The sequence below is a fragment of the Globicephala melas genome, chromosome X (assembly GCF_963455315.2).
Source record: "Globicephala melas chromosome X, mGloMel1.2, whole genome shotgun sequence".
NCBI lineage: Eukaryota > Metazoa > Chordata > Mammalia > Artiodactyla > Delphinidae > Globicephala > Globicephala melas.
The window spans coordinates 34,482,271-34,489,848 of NC_083335.1; positions in this window are offsets into that span (position 1 = coordinate 34,482,271).

The following is a 7,578-nucleotide window of genomic DNA, read 5'->3' on the forward strand; positions in this document are numbered from 1 at the left end:
TTAGACATCATTCACAAACTATTTATTGAGCACCTATTATGTGCCAGAGACTATTCTAGGTGCCTAGGATTCAGCAGTAAACAAGACAGACAAAAAGCTCCTGCTGTCTTGGAGCTTGTATTCTAGTGCCAATCAGACGCCATTTGATCATTTAAATCCTTTCACTTTGTCCTTTCATCTCTACCCCCACTGCCACACCCCTGTTTAGTCCCAAATTCCCAAGTGTCTAGATAGTAGCAATTGTCTCTTAACTAGTTTCCCTGTCTCCAGTTTAACATCCTTGAAACTCATCCTCCTTATTACCAACAAATTAATCTTTCTAAGGCATATCTCTAAGCACATTCTTCTCCACTCTAAAGTTTCAGTAGTTTCCCATTGTTTTTAATTAATTCTAAAACTCTTTAGCTTGGGGTTTAAGACCATTCATGCCTTTCCAGCCTTGTCCCATACTATCCACCTCCACTACCCCTACATTTCAGCCACTCTTTGCTTTCTCAGCTCCATTCCTTTGCTTACCTTAGTCCCTTTGACTTGAATTCCTTTCTCCCCACAAACAATTCCACATGTCCAAATCATACCTTCAAGGTCTAACTGGCACTAAATTGGGTAATCACAGATTTCCCATATACTCTCCTCTTCCATAGAGTGATCTTCCCAGCCACTCTTGTTTTTGTTCAGCTTTCTCCCCAGGATCAAATCCCAGTCCAGGGGCTGGGGCCTCCATTCCTACTGCATGTGCACTGTACTCCATGGTGACCTAGCTGATTTTCAAATACCAACTGCCTTGGGTACCTGCACTCCCCTAGTGAACAGACTCTGTCCTGGGTTCCAACTGCCATATGTGGTCACGAAGAAACTTCGTATCTTGTGTCCAAGACTCAAAATGACAATGATGGCCTTGATTTCATATGCCAATTCAACCATTTTCCTCCCCTCTGTCTTGCTTGATTGATCATTTGCTAAAACAGTTAAGTATGGGGAATTACACTCAGGCATTTGTCTATATAGAAAGGTAGCAGCAATGTATGTGCAGAGCTGACCCTCGGTGCCATAACTTTAAAATGTCAGATAGCCTGTCCTCCCCTACCCAATTCTGGTCACTGTCCCAGGCTGTCCAGAATCTAGGAAGCTCTCCGGAATCCACCACATCCTGTATTTGCTGGTGTCATGCTTGCTGCCCTGTGGATGGACTAACTTTCATACCAGTTCCCCCTCCTCTCAATATTTTCAACCATAGCTCTTGGTTTGGTGGCCCCCTAAAAGCCACAATAGTTTTGACTTGTAAATGTAAAATACTCATAATAAAAAACCATACGAGAAGACTCATAATATAAAATGATGATGATGACGATGATGACGATGATGATGATAGGTAACATTCACTGAGTGTTTATTATATAGCAGACGTTGGGCCAAGCACTTTGTCTGTGTTATCTCAATTCTTACAACAGCCCTTTGAGGCAGGAACTGCACTATTTTTCTTCCCATTTTACAGATGAGAAAACTGAAGCACATAGAAACATAGCAATTTGGAAAAGATCACACAGCCCATAGATAGCAGAAAACTTGACATCTGTGGACTGTGTTCCTACAGTTATCTCTCCCTAACGCATTAACTCCAAATGTCTTTATCTGGCTTTCAGGGCCCTCGGCTAACTATGCTCTTCATCTATTCTAATTTGTGATAACTGTTGAACAAGGACTTTCCCCTTTAATGATTTCCTAATCATTCTCATCTGGAGAATAGTATTTCTTCAATTTGGAGGTCTTTCTTTTATTCTCCACTATTCTCTTTAAAAAACACGCTTCCAAACTCGCCTTTCTAAGAAGGCTTACCTGAACTACTCCAGCTCCATTACTTAGCCCAGGAAATCTATAAAGAAATTTAGAAGTATCAAAACATCAGTAACCTGTACACAACGCTATTCAAAGAGCTGCCCTTCTAGAGGCCAAGGAGCATTAAAAAAATTTTTTTTCACTCAACAAATATTTACTAGGAGCTTACTAGGTATGAGACACACTTTTAGGCTTTGGGGATACCGTAGTGAGCAATCCTTGCCCTTGGCAGGCTAGCATCCTGGTTGGGGAGACAATGAACAAAATAAGCAGGTTGATGTTATAGTATGTTAGATGGCAGTGAGTGCTAAGGAGAAGAATAAAGCAAGGAATAGGGAGTATTCAGGGTGGGAGAGCGTTGCAGTTATTAATAGAGCGGGCAAGGTAGAGTTCACTGAAAAGATGATGCTTGACACGATTCTGATTAAGACCTGAAATGACTCACCTGACATTTACCTCTAGATACTTGTTAATTGAGTAGCAAAGGGGGTTAAATAAAAGCTTTCAAACCAGTTTGACTCTTTTAATGTCAATCACAATTGGAGAAAATATTTAAGATGTCTTCACCACAGCTTCCACCATATTTTCTCCTTTTCAAAACTGTCTGGGCTGTCTATAGCCCAGCTCACTTTGAGAGGTAATAGAGCAGCATGGACCTTGCAGTTTGACCAACTTGTGTTCCTGTCTCAGCTCTGCCACTTACTTGCTGTGTGACTTTGACGCAAATCATTCAAATCAGCATCTTCTGCAAAATGGGACTATATTAGTAGTTATCTCAGAGGACTGTTGGGGGGATTCAACAGGACAAGGCATGTGATGCATTTCACATGGTGCTCACAGAAGTTGGGTAGCTGGGTAGTTGTTGCTATTGGGCTTTGTCAGCAAGGTGTAAATGAATTGGTGGCCACAACACCCTAAAACAGACATTGGTTCCTGGTTTCTCGGCCTCCACCAGGAAAATTAATTCAGACGTTGTTCCATGTTGCGAGCAGGTTTTATAATGGTTGTTATGTTCAACTGTACATGGCAGGGGCAAACAATTGTAGAGCAACAAATCAACCAAATAGCTGAGGGAAAAACAATAACACTACTACAACTGAAAAAAGGTTACTTCAACCGCTATCTAGTGATGTGGACAGAGATTCTCTTTAGAAGGAAGGCCTTCAACAGCTGGAAGTGAGAGTTATTTTCGTATGTGACTCAATGCCAGAAATATTTTGAATTAATAAAGATGCATTGCTTGCTTAACTTGAGTGTGTATTTTTCTATTTTGATGACAATTATTTGTGGGTGGAAAATACACCAAAAATGTGTTTTATCTAGGGGAAATGAATCTTAATTTCAAACATATAAACAAACTTGTTTTGAATCTCAGTGAAAACAAATTTGTTTTGGAGTCAACACTCCAAAACACTGTGTAGAGGAGGTCTACACAGTGAGTTTTAATCTGGAACAAGAAATCCCTCTTACTTTCTCTCAGAAGTAAATCTCTTTGAACTTTTTCTTTGCATCTGTAAACAAGACATGAGGGTAGGCAGGGAGTGGGGTATGGCCCCCTGTTTTAACATAGTTGCCCCAAACTCCTCAAAGTGAACTAAAGAATAATTATACATTAATTTGGTTTTCTAAAAGGTCAAAGCAGAGCTGGATTACCCAATAAGTAGTCAAAACATACACACAAACACAGAGACCCCTAAAATTAGAATTAGAATAAAAAGCTTCTGGAAAAAAATTAATATTGAATTTTTTAAAAAATGACTCAAAGTAGTCATCACAGAGGAAAAACCAAAACTTTGTTGAACTTTGTTCTACTTATTTTATAGTTTAGGGATGTTTTATTAGTTTAAATTACATATGGGGGTGAGTACTATCTTTTTGACATTCTACTTAAAGCCTATAGGGTCTTCATCTGGCCTAGGGACAGATTTTTTTTTTATATAAAACCAATTTGTGTTAACAAAGTTTAATCATTTTATTCTAATAAATATTTTCATATGATTAAATTATTGTAACAAACTCACAGACTCTTTAAAGCTAGACTATATTTCCCAGCCTCCCTTACATTTAAGTGTGGCCCTATGACTGAGTTTTGGCCAATGAAATGTGTATGAATTCTTGGACTGACCCATTAAAAACCTCCCACACAATCTTCCATTTTCTCTTTTCCATCCTCCAGCTAAATGGAAAGACTGCCAATGTGTTTACTTGGTTGCTGTAGACCTTTGACTATTTTCAGGGTTTCTGTAACATTACTTTAGCCACCCTCTGGTTGTTTTTTCAAATGCTTCTGTGGGAAAATGTGGAACCATAGCTACCTAGTCTGTCATCTTATGGGTGTCACTCCTGAACATGACTTCTTGTGTTCACCTTTGTCCTTCTTTATGTGCTATCACTCCACCCACAGTGTCCTTGCTTCTGTACCCTCCACCACATTCAAAACAGTAGGAAATTTTAGGGAATTTTTATTTGCCTTCACCCCAGTCCATCCCCAGTGCAGATGGCACAGTCTGAAGGAAGTCATAGCCCAGTTCCAAATTCCCTCCCTCAAACTAGAAGGAACAGAGTAGACTTTATTTGCAACATTCTGACTTATCTAAAGGATGCTTGTGGGATAGCTCTGTTTCACCTGACTCAGGTCTCAGACTAGGAAAAGCCATGGAAACCCACAGTGGCCAGGGCACATGAAAGCTGCAGGAGGCCTACAGATCTCCCAATGCCTGAGGCAAGAGAATATGGGTAGAAGAATACAGTAGAACATCTAAGACCCTGAGAAGAAGTTGGGGTGAGACTCTTTGAAAAATTAAGACATTTCAAAGCAGCCATATATATGGTGAATTTTAAAAACACACACTCAGGGCCAGCCAATATGCATGCTCAGAAAAGACCAAAGACCTTAAGTGTTAACCCTGGGTTAATTCGAAGATTTACAACATGCCCTACTAATTAGTGAAGGTCTTCCTTAGTGTAAAATCAATTCACAAAGACTGGGAGGAGTGACTGTTTTTTTTTTTCAAATGCTCAATTTTCAACAGAAAAACCACGAGTCATGTAAAGAAACAAGAAAACATGCCCCAATCAAAGGAAGAAAATAAAATGTCAGAAACCATCCCCAAAGAAGGACAGGCATTGGATGCACCAAATAAAGACTTTAAAACAACTGTCTTAAATATGCCCAAAGAGTTAAAGGAAAATACTAAGAAACAAAGGAAGTCAGCAAAACAATATATTAACAAAATTAGAATGACAACAAAGAGATAGAAATTGTTAAAAGGAACCAAACAGAAATCTGGAACTGAAAAACACAATAACTGAGTTGAAAAATTCACTAGAGGAATTCAACACCAGTCTCAAACAGGAAGAAGAAAAAATCAGTGGACTTGAAGACTGAATATTTAAAGTTATCAAGTCTGAAAGACAAAAATAAAAAAGAATGAGGGAAAATGATTAGAGCCTAAAAGTCTTACAGGACATGATCAAGGAGACCACTATATTCATTTTTGGAGTCCAAGGAGGAGAAGACAGAAAGAAAGGGGCATGAGATTATTTGAAAAAAATAATGGCCAAGACCTTCCTAAATTTGAGCAAAGACATGAATATACAAATACAAGAAAGTCAATGAACTCCAAGTAGACTAAACCCAAAGAGACCCAGAACACATATAATCAAATCTTGAAAGCAGCAAGAGACAAAGTGACTCATTACATACAAGAGACCCTCAAAAAGATTATCAGTAGATTTTTGAGCAGAAACTGTGGAGGCAGAAGGCAGCAGCATGACATATTTAAAGTGTTGAAAGGAAAAAACTGTCACCTGAGCATTCTATACCCAGCAAAACTCTTCTTCAAAAATGAAGAAGAAATTAAGACATTCCCAGATAAAGAAAAGCTGAGGTAATTCATTGCCACTAAACATGTCCTGCAAGAAATGCTAAATGGAGTCCTTCAAATTGAAATGAAAGAATACCAAATGATAATTTGAAATCATATGAAAATATAAAGATCTTTGATAAAGATAAACACATGGACAAATATAAAAACCAGTATTTTTGTAATTTTGGTTTGTAACTCCACTTTTTATTTTCTGTAAGATTTAAAGGATAAATGTATTTAAAATAATAAATCTATGTTAATTGGTATATATAAAGATGTAATTTTTGACACCAATAATATAAAGTAGAGAGGGGCAGAGCTGTAATGGAGTACAGTTTTTGTATGTGATTGAAGTTAAGTTGGTAACAACTTAAAATAGATTACTGTAACTTTAGGGCATTATATGTAATCCCTATGGTAATCACAAAGAATATATCTATTGAAAGGGGACCCTCACGCACCGTTGGTGGGAATGTAAATTGATACAGCCACTATGGAGAACAGTATGGAGGTTCCTTAAAAAATTAAAAATAGAACTACCATATGACCCAGCAATCCCACGACTGGGCATATACCCTGAGAAAACCATAATTCAAAAGGACACATGCACCCCAATGTTCATTGCAGCACTATTTACAAAGCCAGGACATGGAAGCAACCTAAATGTCCATCAACAGAGGAATGGATAAAGAAGATGTGGTACATATATGCAATGGAATGTTACTCAGCCATAAAAAGGAACAAAATTGGGTCATTTGTAGAGATGTAGGTGGACCTAGAGAGTGTCATACAGAGTGAAGTAAGTCAGAAAGAGAAAAACAAATATTGTATGTTAACGCATATATGTGGAATCTAGAAAAATGGCATAGATGATCTTATTTGCAAAACAGAAATAGAGACACAGACATAGAGAACAAAAGTATGGACACCAAGGGAGGTGGGAGGAATTGGGAGACTGGGATTGACATATGTACACTATTGATACTATGTATAAAATAGATAATTAATGAGAACATACTGTATAGCACAGGGAACTCTATTTAATGCACTGTGGTGACCTAAATGGGAAGGAAATCCAAAAGAGAGGGGATATATGTATATGTATAGCTGATTCATTTTGCTGTACAGTAGATACTAACACAACATTGTAAAGCAATTATACCCCAATAAAAATTAATTAAAAAGTAATGCTTAGATTATCACCCAGTATGATGAAGTATTTTAATATATGTTTATTGAATGGAAAAATAAATGAGCAGATAAACTATATGTCATGTGAGGCTGTTACACTGAAAAAAAAAGAATTTATCTGTTGAATATAAACAAAAGAAAATGAGAAGGGAATCAAAATGTTCCATTACAAAGAAATAATAAAACACAAAAGAAGGCAGTAATGAAAGAAATGAGGACCAAAAAAAAAAAGGCATAAGACTGACAACAACAAAATGGCAAAAGTAAGTTTGGGAACAGAGCAAGTTTAAATACCGTAAAGCTCATGGTTCTTACTGAGATTCAGCCTTTTCTTGAATAAACAGTTCTCGGATTGTTGAAAGATTTTGGTTAATTTCCAGAGTTCTGAAAAAGTTGATTTTGAATATTTTTCTCATGTTCTTGTTACCTGTAAGGAGGAACAGATCTGTGGAAGTTCTTACTCTACCAATCCAAAAGTGCTCTCTTATAGCTGTTTTAATCCTAAGTTATTTCTTGTACCAAACAGGGCCCATATATCACCAAACCCTTTATACATATATACCAGTCACAGACACATATATCACATTAACAGCTAGCTACACACACACACACACACACACACACACACACACGCACAGTTTTCACTTCATTCTATCAACAGCCAAGTGGATTGGGGTAAAAA